Consider the following 18,789-nt stretch of genomic DNA (forward strand, 5'->3'; position numbering starts at 1 on the left):
ACAGCTGTTAATGGGTTAGGAGGGATTGTGACACCAAGGCTGTCTGAAAGGCATTTAAAGATTTTGATCCAGAATGATGTTCATTTGGTGCAAGCCCAAAACACGTGGCTGGAATTTGATTGCAGTGTTCACAGGTTGGATCTTGCCATGGAAACATTTTGGACAATTTTAAGCGAGACAGATGTGCTTGATATATAATTATGAGTTGAATAATTGTATGCTTTGCACATATGGAGCTCGAGTGGATTCTCTGCAGTGCTACTTTCCACTCCTTTTCTGAGATGTTGAGTGAGAGATCCTTTCCTACTGTACTCTTGGACCTTTGAAAGGGAGGAACTGTAAAATGGTTTTATATATTGCAGAAATGCTGTCTGAGTCCTCAAGACTGAGCAATAATTTTTCCGGTATAGAGGTAGGTGGGAGGTGAGGAAAATTGGGCAGGTTCTGTTTAACACAACTTCTGATTTGAAGGTAGTGAAAAAAATGTCTTGCTGGAAAATTACATTTGGAATCTAATTGTTCGTAGGATACAAAAACGTTGTCGGTGTACAGATCTCTAAGTGATTTAATCCCAAATGTTTTCCAGACATTAAAACCTGCATATGTTTGAGAGGGTGGGAAAAGGTGATTCTCATGCAGAGGTGCCACAGTTAAAAGCTTCTTTATCTTAAAATGTTTCCTACATTGGTTCCATATTCTGAGTGAGTGAAGCACAATTGGGCGGTTAGTATATTTTTTTGTTTCATTTGTCTATAGAGCCTAAACTGCAATGATTTGCTGTATATTCTGGTTGTGCTCAGTATCTTTCAGATCTTGAAGTCAAAGCCAAACAAAGTGAAGATTTCAAAAAGATGCTCTACATTTCTTTCTGATTTCATTTAATATTTTACACCAAGCCCTTGGAGAAAGTTTGACAGGATGACCACTTTGTTTACAAACTTTCTTCATTTCGACAATATGTATGAAGTTAGATTACTATGGAGGTCTGTGTGCACATGGGACATATTTCACAAACGCACATCGGACATTTTGAGCATGAGTGTCACATTTTCAGATCAAGCAACACATTTTATAAGTGAACATAACACATCTTGATGGTAAGTGTTAAATTTTGAATGTTCACAATATATTTTACAAAGGTTTTGTACTCACACAACCTTTTGAGCACAACTATCAAAAGTCTGTGAGCAAGCACTGTCCATTTTTAGCATTTACAGCTGATTTTGAGCGTAAGTAATATGTTTTGTAAATGCATGTAGCACATTTTCAACATGCATGACATGCTTTTGCAAACACACTTAGCACATTCTGAGCACACACAACACATTGTACAATGTTTTCTTATCATGTGACCTATAGTTGCATTCTTACACAGCAGAAATAATCCAAGCATAAAAGCAGAGAAGCCAGGGCAGGTCTTTGTTCTTCTAACCAATCGAAGTAGTGATTGGTAAACCACATCATTAGGTGCACCTCCTTCTCTGTTTCCAAACAGGAACAGGCCTTGGCTAAACAGTTTCTCAAAAGCTTTTCAATACACCCTTTCGCAAAGATATTAGCTGCTTGGGGCCGGTAGCATCCAGAACTGAATGCTGCCAAGCAAGACTCCACCTTACCAAGTGACATTACATTGGAAATGGTACAGAAATGAGAAGATTCAAAATGCAATACTTTTTTTAAAAGCAAAAAAAATCCATCCATCCACATCTTTAACTCATTTAGAGCAAATATAGGACTTGTGGATATAGGTATTAAACCCCACAGCAAGGGAAAATGCATTTCTGGATGGAGTGCTTTTTAATATTTAGAAGTGTAGTGTGGCTGACGTGTTTTATTGCTGTGCATAATAAAGGCTGGGCCTTTGTGTCCAATAGAAAAAACTAAATGTCCTCTCCTTATGATAGCTAAATTGTTTTTCTTTTGGTTTACAAAAGGATACATACAAGGTTTTTATTTTGGATCAGATCCTTTGCTGCAGTGGTCTCAAACTCTGGTCCTGGAGGGGAGCAGTGGCCTCAGGTTTTTGCTACTAATTAATTCCTTTTCCTTTCATTGACTTGTTTTCTAAGATTTATTCCCCTGAATGTCTTCATCGTTCCTCTGAATTGCTTAATTTCTTTGCTTAAATGGCACCCAAACAGAAATGAAACGTGAAGTGAGGGCCTTCTGTTGGCTCCAACTAAGTCAGGCCCTCAAACTCCAACCAATTTCACTCCAACCAGTTGCTTATTTAGGAGCAGAGTCTTGTTGTGAATTGAACCCGTTCTTTAATTACATGGTTTGTTGCTGCTCTCATTGTGTAATGGCATACATTTCTAAAATTATTGATTTTCTCTTTTCTAAGAGCACTGTTAAAATGTTTTGTGGACCTGAGCAGATCAGCATTCCTGAGACCTCCACCTTTTTATTTTCAGATATTGTATGAATGACACGGTTTGCTGGTCATGTTTTGGCTCATTTTATATGTCATTATTATTTGGCTGCTAATTAAGGAAAAAGAAACAATTGAGAGTTCTGAGTCTTCAAGAACAAGTCAATTAAAAATAATTCAAAAGAAGCTGATTAGCAGCTGTCAGGGATGCCAGGGGCGGCGACCCGGCCGAGACGCCTTGAGGGACCAGAAGAGGGTCTACGCCCGCCCTGGATCACGTGAAGGCCGCCACCCTGGTTGCTTTGGGGGCCACGGGTAGAGGGCTTGGAAGCCCAACACTGTAGGGGCCCGTGGTCACATGCCTTTGGAGCCCTGGACCTCAGCACTTCCGCCACACCAGGAAGTGCTGGGGGGAAGAGAAGAAGGGACACCTAGAGAGCTTCTGGGAGTACAGCCAGCACTTCTGCCACACAGGGGTGTGTCGGCGGGTGATTGCCGGGGAACACCTGGAACACATCCGGGTGTGGATAAAAGGGGCTGCCTCCCTTCATTCGAGGCTGGAGTCGGGTGGAGGCAGGACAAGGCAGGAGAAGAGAGACTAGAGATGGCCCGAGGAAGAAGGCATTGTGTGGCCAGGACTTTGTGGGATTTTGTGTGCACTTGACTTTTGTAAATAGTACTTGTAAATAAACATGTGGTGGTGGAAAAACAACATGTCTGCCTGTCTGTGCCCGGGTAACGTTCACATCTGGCGTAGCCGGCAGGATGCTCCGCCTGTTTCAAGGCAGGGACCTGCACAAACAAATCTTGTTGTGGACGGCCTGGCGCAGCAGGGGACCCCACCCACGTGCCGCGGGAGCGGCGTGCACACAGCCTCTCTGGGTAAAAGTACCCCACGGACCGCCAGGGGTCCGCAGGAGAGCCGTTTTCCCCTGGGACGGATCGACGGTGTGTGGAGCCGGACTGCAGCAGGCTCCTGTGGGTGCACCTTTGCTGGAGGCTCCCGGGACAGCATCGCGTCTACGGAGGCCACGCCGAGGACGTTTCCTCAGTTGGACGGGACCCGGGAGGTGAGTTCCCTGCCTGCAGGCAGCCGGCCATTCTATCTCGTTGGCAGGGACAGCCCGGATCCGCATCGGTGGCAGGCGCATGCTGGTCGGTGGGGCTTCGATGGCACGGCGCCGCCTACAGGAGCTGGTGAAAAAGAGCCGCTGCAGCTTAAGACACAGGAAGGCTGCCGGCAAGCACATCGCCGCCGCAGGAGGGGAACCAAAAATGGCTGTGGACCAGAAGTCCCTCCCCCTGACAGGCACGCGGTTGGATGGTGTGTCTTGCGTGCCCGCCAATGACTGGAGAGAGGTGGGACGAAGGAATCTCCATCGCGTGCCGGGGGGAGACCCGATTGGGCCGGAGGAAGAGGCCCACAGGAAGTTGCCGGCACCTGGGGCTGACGGACAGGTAAGCTCCGCGTCAGTTAACTTCCTGTCTTTGCCGGCTGCTCTGTTGGAGCTGGAGGCGTGCCTTCAGCCCGCGGAGCAGCATGTGTCACAGGTGCTACGTGCCCTCTGGGCGGATTTGCGGTTCCTGGAGATGATGGCGGTGGTGTCTATCGATGAGCTATTGACGGCGATTAGACGGCGCGACGCTGGATTCTTCAGTTGGAGGTGTACGGCGGGGAAGGTGAGTACAGCCGTCCCCGTACAGCACAAGGGAGGGTCTGCCGAAAACAGCTGTGATAACAATGATCAGCAACAAGTAGGCAGTCCTCCAACTGTGGACACGGTGCAGAGGGCTGTGTGCGCGATGAGGGGAGAGACAGCGAGGGGGCTGGCAGGACACGGGCTGTTGAGTGCCCCAGGTCCTAGCGCCCTCCACCCCGAGTCGGCGGCAGTCTCGCGCCGCTCTACAGGGACGCAGACGGGAAGGAGTCTCTTTTTACGCAGTAAGGAGACTCAGACTGTCAGGGCGTCCCAGAGTGACAGGAGGAATCGAAGGGTGGATGCCAGTTCCTCCGATAGGATGGGACGTGGTGCTGGGAGCACCCGTCCGAGTGCTGGCCACCCTCTGCGGGGGCAGAGGGAACCCTTGAGGTTAGCGGAGAGGAAAGGACTGCAGGCGGTCCTGTCTGTTACACCGACAGGAGGGACACGGAACCCGCGGAGGGGGTGCCAAACAGGCAAGCGCCGGGGTGCAGGATGGAGGGGGGAATGCTGCCAGTGCGTGGCACAGAGGGACGCCAGGGAAGAGTGTCCAGGCATCGGTTCTGCCCCTTTGTTTCTGTTCGTTTCAGGACCGGACCCCGGACAAGCAGTAGGACCCGCTTCGTTGCGAACCTGCCTTCAGGAGACAGGCCGTCTGCTTGAAGGACTCTCCGCTGGCGAAGGGGTGCCGCCACGGCTGACGGAGACTAGGAGGAGCAGGCCCCGAGGTGCCGAGTTGGACCCCGGTGGCTCAGAAGTAGGACCCGCTTTGGGGATAAATTGCCCTCGCGGGACGTGCCGCTCCTCCCGAGTGGTCTTCGCTGGCTGTGGGGCAATGTCAGGGATGCCAGGGGCGACGACCCGGCCGGAACTCCTTGAGGGACCGGAAGAGGGTCTACGCCCGCCCTGGATCACGTGGGGGCCGCCACTCTGGTTGCTTTGGGGGCCACAGGTAGAGGGCTTGGAAGCCCAACCCTGTACGGGCCCGTGGTCACCGCCAGAGGGCGCCCCGATGCCTTTGGAGCCCTGGACCTCAGCACTTCCGCCACACCAGGAAGTGCTGGGGGGAAGAGAAGAAGGGACACCCAGAGAGCTTCCGGGAGTACAGCTGGCACTTCCGCCACACAGGGGCGTGTAGGCGGGTGATTGCCGGGGAACACCTGGAACACATCCGGGTGTGGATAAAAGGGGCCGCCTCCCTTCATTCGAGGCTGGAGTCGGGTGGAGGCAGGACAAGGCAGGAGAAGAGAGAGTAGAGGCAGCCCGAGGAAGAAGGCATTGTGTGGCCAGGACTTTGTGGGGGTTTGTGTGCACTTGACTTTTGTAAACAGTACCTGTAAATAAACGTGTGGTGGTGGAAAAACAACATGTCTGCCTGTCTGTGCCCGGGTAATGTTCACACAGCAAAAACAGGTCACTAATTAAGAAAAGGGTTAGAATGCAAACCAGCAGCCACTGCAGCCCTCCAGGACCGGAGTTTCTGAGACCCCTGCTTTACTGTATGTCAGCATGCCAGTTAGATTATGTGTGCATTAACGTGCCCTTGATGTGGACTGGAGCTCCATCCAGGTCTGATCCCAGACTTACACCAATGTTGCTGTGACAGGTAAGCCTCCCTGTAATCTTTCATTCCAATAGGTGGATGAACAAAATAAAACTGTTTCTCACATACTATAGTCAGAATACCTACATTTAAAGCTTAATACCAAAAATCTAAAACAAACAGTTTATTGATCAACTGAAAGAACATGACGGGATCAAAAGAACTCAGATGTTACAGCATAGTTCATTGCCCGTTAATCACAGCAGCCCAGATCTTTCTATTTACCTCCTATCCAGAAGAATTCATCTGTCATAAATAAAAAAAAAAATCTCCAGGCCACATTTATTGTCAAACTCAATAAGTCATTCCTCCAGTACTGAATGACTGACTCCCTTTACCATTTCTAATGGCTGCCTTTTGCATCCATTTTACTTGCTTACTTCTCTTCAAACATTCACCTAAATGAATGCAACACAGCTAACATGTTGCTTTTGGCTTTCTTTTTATTTTTCAGCTTGGAAAAAAATATTTACCTTTTTTTTTCTTTTACAAAACAGCTATATGGAAACCAGTACACTACCTACTTTCAGATCCAGATTCAGTTCATTCAGCACCATCTTCCAAAACATTTTTATTAGAATCAGCTTGTCGAGTTAGGCAATTACAAATGTGATGCCAGGAATTTTAATAACAAAGTAGTTATGTATAGTGCCTGTGCTTAAGATTTAAGAACAATCTGTCACATAAGTATGGAGCTAAACAATGGCTGTCGTATAATATTTTGAAATACTTGACAAAACTCATGAGTTAAGGCAGCAATCATAAATAGTAAAGTGACATACTGTACTAAATACGGTTGTTCATAAGGCAAATGTTCAATAAAAAAGGTAAACAACCATGAATATTGAACAGACAAAAAAGGAGAGTACCGTAAAAGTCAAATTCAAACAAACAATTTAACCTGACCCGTGGGATATCTTATTTCAACTGAAAAATATGTGCATTTTCAAAATGTGGTCAAATCTCACAGACATATGTTAGTTTGAATGGTGTCTGTAAAAGGGCTCTGTTTGAGTGAGTTGAGGGTGTGTGCTTATGTACGTTCTGTGATGAATTGATTCCCTGTTCAAGAGTCAGTTTCTAATTTGCCCCAGTCCCAGCTAACAGTGCCTGACAAAATGAGGTTTGTAAAAAATAGGTAGATGGATGGATGGATGACCCTGTTTATTAACTAAGCAAGTAGAATGAATTATGTAGACTAGAGAGTACAAATCAGATACAGTTTAAAAATATATATTTCACAAATCAATAGACAGCAGATTTTAAAACGACCACTATGATAACATTCTCAAACCTGCTTAATGCAATTGAGGGTCACTAAGAGTTGGAGCATAACATAGCAGTTATAAAGCAGTCATTTACACAACTTCATAGACCTAATTTAGAACTTCTAAAGAACCTAACACACAAATCTTTGGGAAGTGACACTAAAACCCGAGACACCAAAGAACAAGGGGAGAATGTGCAAAATTTACAAGACTGAGCATGGGTTATAGGACATTGCATCCATGTAGAAGCAGCACTAACCAGTACACCACGATGCCACTGAACACCAAACATGTAAAAAATAACAAGCTTTGTTGTGCTAACCTGCTTCTCATGCGACTCCTTAACGTCACCTACTCAGGTCAGCTGACATCACAAAGCAAGCTCAATCCAGCACAAATTAACTCCAGTCCAGTCCAAGCTGAATTATTTTAAATCCGGACAGGAAATGGGGATGACTATGCCAAACTGGCGTGCTACATTACCCGGTCCCTGTGAAGGGCTCCACTGCCTACTTAGTGGTTGATTACTGCCCTGCTCTAGATGCTTGCTTGATGGACTCCAGGTTCATGTGATCCTGTACTGCAATAATAATATTTGGATGGGGTTTGGAGGAAAAAATGTTATAGGGATTCTCTGATCAGGTTTTTTTTTTTGGGCCGATATCAATCACTGATATCATGTTACTGGACAAGCCAATTCTGATAAAGAGACAAAGGAAAGAAATCTTAAAAATGTTAGGAAATTAAGGCGCTTTCTAAATAAACAGTATTCTGAGAAATTCATTCATGCATTTATCTCTAGTAGGATTGACTACTGCAATGCGGTGTTCACGGGCTGTTCAAACTGTTCTTTATACAGCCTCCAGTTAATCCAAAATGTGGCTGCAAGAATTATAACAAGAACAAGAAAATACGAACATATAACTCCAGTTCTTAAATCCTTACACTGGCTCCCGGTTAAGTTTAGGGAAGATTTCAAAATCCTCCTTTTAACATATAAAGCATTAAATGGCCAAGGTCCGGCTTACTTGTCTGAACTTATCATGACTTACAAACCAGAGCGCACATTAAGATCTCAAGATGCCGGTCTGCTTGTGATTCCAAGGATTAATAAAATAACAGTGGGAGGTCGAGCTTTTAGTTACAGGGTCCCTAAACTGTGGAATGGTCTTCCTGCTTCTATAAGAGATGCCCCTTCAGTCCCAGCCTTTAAATCTCGGCTGAAGACTCACTACTTCAGTTTCCTGACTAGAGCTGCTGATTAACTGTACAGACTGCATCTCTGTTGTTAGTCATTAGCACTAAAACATAAGAAACATGATAGTTATAATTGAAAAATAACCCACACCTATTCTGTTTCTGTTCTCGGTACTCAAATGTGGCAATTGGTGCCACGGCCCACCTGCCAAGTTGTTTGCCTGCCTATGGTAAAGTCATCCCTGATGGAGGATCGCAGGAATCATGGGAAAGAGGGGTCCTTTCATCGGATTGGCTGGCCCAGCACTGTTTCAGCCGTGGAAAGGCCAAATGGGCCATTCCGGCACTTCCTGTGTGATTTTGGGCTATACAAAAATAAACTGTATTTTATTGTAGAAATCTGTAAGAAACTTTTAATCCAAGTTCCTGCATAACCAGACATGGTTCTATATTAAAGTGTTAACACTGGTATTTTTATAATGAAACTATCAACCACAGGTGTTACCTGTTCATTCTTGATTAACAAAATGAAATTCTATAAGCTTATTGTTCATGACCACAAACATACTAAAATAAATGAAAATGTCCTTAAAATATTTTTGAACTAATAGAATATACAGAGAAAATACCTATATCCATAATATATGTAGCATTAAAGAAAATAAAATGCTTCTCATTATTGCCACCTGTCATACTGCATAATTTCTTCTGTAATGTGCTTATCTAAGATGAAGCTTAATTTAAAAAAGTAGTTTTGATCATTTATCTGACAAAAAGATGTATATATATTCTCACACATTGATTCAGCTAATTGGTATCAGCAGTTAAACATTGCTTAAAATGTAAATATACACTCACTTGTACGTTTTAATCGTTTTCAATTATTAATTGCACCACAGTTTTTTTTTGTGAAAATATACATTTACTATATTTATGCAAGTTTTTTGTTGTTTCTTTTCAGTGTATCAGCTTGCCATTCCTAATTTTTGAGGTGTAATTATAAGTCATCATGGAGTACTTGTTTCTTCCCAAAACGTATATCATGGCACAAAAAAAAAATAAAAACAGTACAAACTTTTTAAAAAATAGCAAGTCTATCAATATTTATCAAGAAGATCCTTGGCTAAAATGCCTTATTAAGTGCAAGTAAAACTGACAAATTCTATTGTTAAGCTAACAAGCCTATTGTTTACTAAGCAGCAACTTTTCCTTTATTTCTTTACTTTTTCTAACTAAAAATGTAAGCTGCTATACTAAACACCAGCTTGCTCACCGTCCAAACTAGAACAAACAGGTTCAGGTCAAGTTGGGGAGCATGCACTAGTACAGAGCGTTTCCATACCCACCACACAATGAAACAGCTCGGGATCCCAGTTGGCAACCCCCCAGACAGACACGCGGTCCAGTCCCACCCCGAGAATGACCAACCATCTGCCGCAGCCAGGTGTTACCTGCTCCAACCTCAGGTTCTCAACAATGAGGATCCGGTGATCTGGATTACACTCGGGGAATCGCACCACATGGCCATAGTACTGTAACTGACAATGCAGGTAATAATAATAATTAATAATTCTTTGCATTTATATGTGCCTCATTCGGGACTCCATAAGTAACCGCTCATTCCAGACAAAGTCAAACCAACGGTACCCAAGGATTTTCTGGAGAGATACAGTACCAAAGGAGTCCAGTCTTCGTCTCAGGTCACTGGATAGCGTCCATGTCTCACAACCTTATAGCAAAACAGGAAGCACCAGGACTCTAAAGACTTGGACCTTCGTCCTTTTGCAAAGATACCGGGAATGTCACACACCCCTTTGCAGTGAACTCATGACTCCCTATGCTCTCCCAATCCGTCAACGGACTTCAAACAAATAAACAGTGTCTGTTTTAATTAAAGGACAAAATAAAAAGGTCTGCATTCATCAACGTAGCTTTTGTTGAGGTTTGTCTAATTGCAAAGGATGACTCCTCTAACTTTCCGATCTTTTCTCTCTGGTAAAGTCAGTGCTACAATACTACTTTCAATTTACAGAATATTCACAGGAAAAAAAAAAACACAGATGTCCACAAAAAAAAACAAAGTAATACCAGCATTACAGTTAAACTACCATAAAGCTTAGAAAAGCAGATACTGAAAAAAATTGTTCTTTGTAATCATCAAATTTACTGATAACCGATCAACTCTTTTGTAAAAAGGACTGGACGATTTAGAATGGCAGCCAATCGATCGGAGCATCACTAAAAAATGACTTGAAAACTAATGCAGTCTCAGAACAGTTCTTTAACCTTGACATATCTGTTGTAGCGTTCTTGTTATATGTCCACACTGTAACATTTGCTCCAACTCCAACAGTAATCACTACTTAGTCAGTGAATCAAGAAAAATGGACCTTGCCAGTCTGGTGCCCAAACAAGAAAACCAAAGGAAGTCTTTGAATAATAACCTTTTTTAAGAATTGAATAAAACAATCATTTTGTAGTTTACCTTAATACAGAATGAACATAACATTAACTATATCAACATCTCCTTTTACAGATGGAATACACAGAAGAAGGTTAGAATCTGTAATAATCTTCAAGGGTAGTGTGGAGATGCTTGCTGCCATGGTAGATCTGTGCTTTAATGCAGTCAAACACAATTATAAAGCAACTTCATGCAGGAGCGTAGCAAGAATTGAACAAGACGTAACAGTACTGAACATCTAATTAGAGAGAGAGAGAAAAAAAAAGTTGAGTTATGAGATCTAAATCTTTATCCACTAGTTTAAGCTGCACGGCAAATGCCTTGAGGAATTTTTGTTTAATGATTGTATTAGCTTGTGGAAAGAATGTACAATCTCTACCTTGACCCACAGTTACCCTGTAAAGGACAAAATCTGAGATTTTTAATAGAGTTAGTAGCACAAATTTAATCAGATTTATTGTGCCAGCAAGGATTTAGCCACGGAACAAACTGCTAAGAAAAGAAGTTAAAGTTTATGATAAGCTATTTGCATGTATATAATTGATGGTCATAGAAAAGAACAGCATCATGCTTTAACCACACTAAACTGGTTAATCCAAACCTCACTGACATGCTCAAACAGTTCTCTCAATCTTAAAAATATACCCCTTTTTGAGTACAGCCAATTACTGTGTACACTGAACTGCCACTTATTGTGAAACAATGGTTGTTTCTGTTTAGGCTGCTACAGAATTTGTGACTACATCTAGGCAACCACTGGTTGTCATTGCAAAAGCCACCAGTGACAGAGTTTGCTAATTGCTTATTAACAACGGAACTATACTTAAAAAGCTGTGCATGCAACTTAACCTAAAATAAATAATGAAGTGATCCAGAAAAATAAATTCATGTTTATTTTACACGCATCGGCAGTTTTATTCAGTCTCAAATAGCTAAGTATACTATTCAAAACAGCAGGTAAAAAATAAAAAGTAAAACATAAACTAACCCAAACTAACATTTCAAGCCAATTTTCAACTTACATTGACTGAGTCAGTTCATAAAGTTTATTTAATCTTTGCATTTTTACAGATATTTTGTAAGATAGCCAGCTTTGTCTACAGGATAAAAAGCTGAACTGTGTGAGATTATAATGAACGGTACTGTGCTGAAAACTTGTTAACTCTCTGAAGTGTTTTGTGATGGTGCTTTTCATGAAAGATCTGTGACACTCATTATAATTAGCACAAATGTCCTTTATTTAAACACATCGGAATACATAAAAACTCGGCTCATTGCACTTAATAAAATATATAAAAAGAAATAAAACTGAAAGGAACAGAATGAAACATGGAAAACGCAACAGAAACATGCTGATGTGATCTTAGGATATTCACATACTGCTTAAGGAGTTAAGAATGGAAAAAATGATGAAAGTAGTCATTCTTAAAGATGTAATCTATAATCATCACAACGCAAATGTAAAGATTTCTGTAGTAGCAAGTTTAGACATGTGGAAAAACAAGAAAGCTATAATTTGAACTTACAGTCTAATATATTAGAGGAACCAAAAACTGTCCAAAGAGGAGAGGAAAATACATATAAAGTTTAAGCATATGCACATGGAGTAAATGAGTGCATTGGAAAATAAGCTCTTTGAGAACTGGGGGTATTATTTTCCCTTTCTAACTGCCAACATGCAAACCACAACTTTCTATGCTGGTAAGGAGAAATGAAAAGTAATACAGAAGAGATATGGCAAACTGTATAATAAGACAACAAGCATGATTGGCCCATTTCAGGACACATTTTAAATTAAATCTGCATCTATTCTTGGAGGGATACAGGAGATGAAACCAAAGTGGAAAATAAAAATAAAAAAGAAATATCATGAGAGCTTACTGTGTGACTAAGAGAAAAAAAAATTTGCAGCCTAAGGTTAATCTAACCTTTTATATTACATTTACTCGTTTGGCCAACACCTTTATCCAAGGCGACTTACAACATCTGAGATACGATTGGTTACATTTCTTTTGGTTTTCCAAATGGAGCATAGGCAGGTCAAGTGACTCGCTGCTGGTCACATGGTGTTAGCAGCAGAATTTGAACCCACAACCTCAGAGTTTGAAGTCCAAGCCTTAAATACTACACCTTCAACAATAACTTTCAGACATGCTTATTTTAACATACAAATAGGTTACAATAACAAAAAAAATTGCTCACTGTGATTTGCTAAACTGGCTATGTACAAAACCACCTAAAATGATTTTAACGTCTGAGATTAAACAGTCAAAGTCATGATAAAATGGATACAGATAACTGGAACAAACAAGGAAAGAAAACTGTATTTGCACACGTGATTCCGTGCAAAGGAACACAGTATCCTTCCAATCTCCTTCTCATGCCCCCCTATACCACCCACCCAGCATGAAGTCAGAACGCTGTAAAACACGGTCAAAGGAAAAACCTGCCTCACTGGTAAACTATGTACTCTGCCTTTTGTGGTTGTTGCGTAAGATTTGTTTTATAATATGCATGTGTCCTTTTCTTAAAATGCTTTAGCTACATCATGAATGCTACTGTCAGAAATATATTTAACTTTTCTTCTGCCAATAGGTTAAAAGACCCAACATTTTAAAGAAGCTTCTAATCCAAAGAACCCATTCACTAAGATGATACTTAACAGAGCTCACTAGGTTTTCTCCTATTCCTGATTTTAGTTATATTGTGTTTATTTTTTCCCATGTCTTTCTTCATTCAGTAATAGTTCTTAAGAGTATTATTTACTTTACACCAAAGAGTATATATATATATATATATATATATATATATATATATATATATATATATATATATATATATATATGGGAGTGAAGGTCTGTGATATGGTTTGCATATTTGTAGCATGAGATCCACAAAGGGAGAAAATGAGTCACGTACCTTAAAATAGTTTTTATTCCTAAACTTTCAACAACCAATCAGGTGTCGTCGTCAGACGAAAATGATTAGACATACAGCAATCAAAGGCAATATGTTAGGGTGGGGATGGAGGGGGAGGCTGTTAGGGGTGGGTTAGTAAGGTGGGGTTAGGAAGGTGTTGGTCATAAAGTCTTTTTTATTATTTAGATGTTCTTCGTTTTAAGCCTGCATATGCTGGGTTTAAGTCCATGTGTCTCTTAATGGCATTTTCATTAGAGAGGCATGATTCAGCTAGCTCTCTGGTACACTTAGTATTGGCCATGAATTTTACTTTCACATACACAGTGTGTATATATATATATATATATATATATATATATATATATATATATATATATATATATATATATATATATATATATATATATATATATATATTTCTATTTATTTCTTTATTTTCCCTTTACTGCTCTGGGCAGAGTGGAAGCTCTGAGGCTCAGGATTTGCACTGGCAATCGGAACGTTGCCGGTTTGATTCCCGTAAAACTCCAAAAGTGACTCTGCTTCGTTGGGCCCTTGAGCAAGGCCCTTAACCTGCAATTGCTCCATCCTGGGTATGATGTTAATCTGCATCCAGCCCTGCATGCAAGCCCCCCAGCATGCAGGGAAAAACCTGGGGGTTGTTGGCAGAACTGGCACTCTTGCCACTGTAAAAAAAACTCACACTGTTCCACTCCATGTGAACTAGCGTGGTGCCGAGTTATCACCCGTTGCATGGCTGGCACTCAGGATCTAATCTGGGATCCTGAGCTGGTTTGTCATGTGGTGGGTGCGGCAATGCACTGTATCACCTCTTTACTGCTCTCTCCATTCAATTTATCATTCTAACTTCCCTTTTTTTCAGAAGAGCCTCGTTATTTTAATTACAACTAAAGGTAATCAGTTCTTTTTAAAAGTGTCAGTTAATAAACACAGAGAGGTGTCAATGGCAATTTATGAAGGACATGCAACTTTTTTTTTTTGTTTTGCACTGGTATTTTACATCATACACATTTTTGGTTTTGGCTCCCATTGGACTTTTCATCAATCAAACAAGTAGGTGTTATCATTCCCCAATTGATCCCAGCTAAAACATTAATAAATACTTGAGACTGAATACTATATCACTTTGCAACATACTCATTACAATACTGTCATGCAAATATACATATTGTTTAACATAACATTTTCAAGCCTATGGCTGCCTTAAATACATAAATAATACAAGTTAATAAAATGTTAAACACTGGAATTATGGCTCACAGTCAAGTTCTCCCTGTTCAAAGTTTTAAATATCAGACTAAACTGAAAATTCAACAATAGCATTTAAACAAATTAATCTGATTTAAGCATTTTCTAAATACTTTTTGATGCAGTCCCTTTCTAGTTGTAGAAAATTAATAGATCTGAAGTGTAAAACACATATGTACAGTGATTCCCCTACTAATGGAAATACTTTCAATAACCTGCAAAGGCACTCAAGTGCAGTGCAGAAGACAATACTCAAAGACAGAAGCACATCAGCCAGCATCTGGTGAAAAGAAGGCTTTGGACGAGCAAACAAAGCAGTAGCGTTTTACCCAAATTACCGAATGTTCTTTAATTAAAAAATTTAAAAAAGACAGAAAAGTATTATGCACTGTCAGAAATAATACACAGTCTTTGCATAAAACACAAATAGTTTCTCACTAAAATCTATTGGGTATATCAGGTTTGTAACAATAACCAGGGAAACAGATTAGTAACTATCATAGCTAAAGGAAGATCAAAAAGCTTACACATAAAACATCACAATTATCCAGGAACAAATTTAAGGTTCATGCATTATTCTGTTCCTTTATTTGTTTTTAAACCTGCTTATCCAGTTAGGGCCATGGAGGCTGGAGTCTTGTCTAATCCAGCAACAGCTAAAGCTAAAGCTCTGGACAGTATGCCATTTTATCATGGAATATTATTTTAAATTTGGCCAGATTATGTAATTGCATTATGCATTTTAATTTTATACAATCAAACAGATTATTAAGCAGTTTAAGAAAACTTAAAACTTCTTTAAGTTAACTCTGCTGATCACATTGTAAAAGTTTAAAAACGTTATTTCGTATTATATAAATGCACTTTTTCCTGTCACTTTTGGAAAACTAATTCCATGTAATGCAAAACATTTTTCTATGGAATTTATAGAATTCCCAGGTCCTCCCTGCGTGGAGTTTGCATGTTCTCCCCATGTCTGCGTTGGTTTCCTCCGGGCGCTCCGGTTTCCTCCCACAATCCAAAGACATGCAGGTTAGGTGGATTGGCGATTCTAAATTGGCCCTAGTGTGTGCTTGGTGTTTGTGTGTGTCCTGCGGTGGGTTGGCACCCTGCCCAGGATTGGTTCCTGCCTTGTGCCCTGGGATTGGCTCCCGTGACCCTGTATTTGGATTCAGCGGGTTAGAAAATGGGTGGATGGATTTATATAACTGATAGTTCATTGTAGACTTAATTAATTTACAAATTTAATGTGGTTCCTGCTAGTGGAAAAAAGTGAATGCCACTCTGTAGCACGCTAGCGCTCTGTAGCTATGTTTCTACACTTCACTGTATTTATTTTCCCCTTAAATATATTTATATATACGTTAGTTCTTGTTTCCTTGTTACATATTTGTCTCTCATTTTTTTATGTTTACACATTGGACTTATTTATGCCATCTAAGACTATGAAATTGAAAAACCCAAAAAGACCAACTATTTCGCGGAGTCTTGATTGCGCACGCTAAGTTTGATATCAAGTGCTAAAGAGGCCAAGTCACTGATGTGAAACGAAACCCCCTCTGTCCCAATTCTGAACTGAAAGAGCGACCCGAGTATCAGGAACAAACCAACCCACAGTGTCTGCCCTCAGTAGAAGTAGAAACCAGATGCCAACTCTCCACTCACAGGTGGAACCCAAAGGCCACTTCTCAAGTGAAAGTTGGCACTGCAATAAGACTTCTCCAGTAACGGAGTCCGTCAAGCTGCTTCAAACGGGTCAACTGAAAAACAACAAAAGCTCGTCCTAATGGTCTGTCTTTAAACAGAAGTTATCATTCCAACACGGCGCCTTATCTCCCAAAACAACTTCATTGAACTTTTTTCTCTATCTTGTAATCGTAAGCTCAGTTGTCAAAAGACTGCACTTTACTACTATGATTGTGTTTTACCGTTAAACACACAATGACTTACCATGAACATCATTAAAATACATTAGAGGCAAAATAAGCAAAGTCTCTATCAATTCCGTACATTCGTTTGTCAAGTCAACTTTCTGTACGGCCGGTTTTTTACTTACTGCACTTATTTTCTCATTTTGTCCCTTGTGTGCCTCACCGACAGTAAAAGAACTTCCCAAGCGTCGCCGATGCCGCTGCTCAGATGATCAAAAAGTACAAAAGCGAGCTGGCAAACTCCACCCCTCAAGACGTAAGTCCGCGGTGCACTTTAGCCTCCGCAGGTGCTTCATGCAAATTCCCTCCTAGTGTAATATGAGCTTGTTTACTTATTTAAGCAAACACACGCTTTCAAACCTTGTGTCAAGCATCGCATCGACCAAAGAGATGTGTGCATCACAGATAAAAATTCAACGCAGTGCAGCTGCCACTTCTTTACCAAGTTAAAAAAGGCAAAAATAGGAGATGGAACCGAAGCACTCTAGGCAAACCCACTATCCTCACCTGTTACGTTTCTTTAAGCGCACGGTGAAAGCATCTAAATTGTGGCCACCTTACGATACGAAAGGTTTTAAGACACGAGAGGCCGGGCACTTCAGCAGAGGTTTTGCCGTCGTCTGTGCTGGCGCAAACACTGCCATCGCCACCAAGGCGAGCGACTGCGCACGCTGTGACGTCACGGCAGAGTCCGCTCTGGAGAAAACAAGAACAGGCTGCACAGGCACGTGACGTCATTCTTCAGCTATTTCTTACTTGATGCCCTCACGATGGATAACGCACTGTATATATTTTCCTATCTTAAAACCAGGCCACATGGTTACCAGTTACTTTATCTCAATTACACAATGTGATTTCTTCAGTGGAAGCATAAAGTTAAAAGATATTTTTTGATCTAAAGGGGAGAATGTTACAGCAAATTCCATGCAAATATTGTCATCACACTCAAGCAAACACATATATTAACAACAGTCATGTTAAAACAAAAACTATGAAGAATATACTGTACATATGTCTAAGGAGTAATAAATCGATAAAAAATATATCAATATTTGTTTAATATTAATGCATTCAAAAGCCAGAATAACATAGCCAAGTCAGATAACATGTTGTAAAGTGCAGTGGCACCTGTGAAAAAAATACCTCCAGGAGCAAAGTGTCCAGCAGATTGTCATGCAGTGGGTGTGACACTATCTGTGACAGCTCACCTTAGCACACATCCTCGCCTTTGTTCCTGACTTACATTCATAGGTCTGAATCGCAATCTGATTTTTTGGATGGTTACCTAACAGATAACGCTTGTGGTTGGTCAGTTTACCAAGTGGCTTATTGGGCTTTACTATTTTCTTTTGAATGATTTTCTGGCTTAAACCTCTACTTGTCTTTTGACGTTTGATTTTCCTTCATCATTACCTGGTTCTTTATCCTTTTTTTTTTTCCACTTCTGTTTAACCAGGGCAGCACAATATCATTTTAAAGTTGGTTTTAACTGTATGTGTCTTTGAATGCTTTTTTAAGTATTTTAAGCCCTCTGCATAAGCAGGTTTGCATCTGGTGTTTATTGATTTGGAGAAGGCTTATGAAGGACTGTCACATCAAGAGGTCTGGAGAAGGATGAGAGAGATAGGAGTACCAGAGAGTGCGTGAGGATTGTCCAGGATATGGTTGAGGGACTGTGGACTTGACTTACAAGCAGTGTTGGGTTAGCAGACAAGATCCCAGTTACAGGAGGTCTGCACCAGGGATCTTCTTGAAGTCTTTACCTCTTTGTGTAGTTTGAGATGAGTTGGTTATGAATAAAAGACCAGTCCCCCTGGTGCAGATATTTTGCTGTTGACATTGTGTTGTGTAGCACCAGAAAGGAAAACTTCAAGAGGACAGACTGGGAAGAATGGAAAAAGCCTTTGGAAGACAGATGATTGAAGATAAATAGAAAGAAGACAGAATATATGAGGTTTAATGATGATCAGGATTCAGAATTTAGCCTGCAGGGAGAGCTATTGAATAGAATGTATAAATTAAAATATCTAGGATCAGTGGTAACCCAAGATGGAAAAATAGATGCAG

General features: G+C 41.1%; 1 protein-coding gene across 2 annotated transcripts in view; it reads right to left on the bottom strand.

The window, feature by feature from the left end:
- LOC120540733 overlaps positions 1-17,357 on the bottom strand; it is a 35,348-nt gene extending 17,991 nt beyond the window's left edge. The window contains exon 1 of one of the 2 annotated variants that reach the window (XM_039771755.1): positions 17,230-17,357. The gene's annotated coding sequence lies outside the window, so the exon portion shown is untranslated. Of the gene's footprint in view, positions 1-16,847; positions 16,952-17,229 lie in introns of those variants that run through there. The other variant, XM_039771754.1, reaches the window with a different exon arrangement.
- Positions 17,358-18,789: the final 1,432 nt, after the last annotated feature.

Source organism: Polypterus senegalus, chromosome 12 (genome assembly GCF_016835505.1).
Source record: "Polypterus senegalus isolate Bchr_013 chromosome 12, ASM1683550v1, whole genome shotgun sequence".
Taxonomy (NCBI): Eukaryota; Metazoa; Chordata; class Cladistia; order Polypteriformes; family Polypteridae; genus Polypterus; species Polypterus senegalus.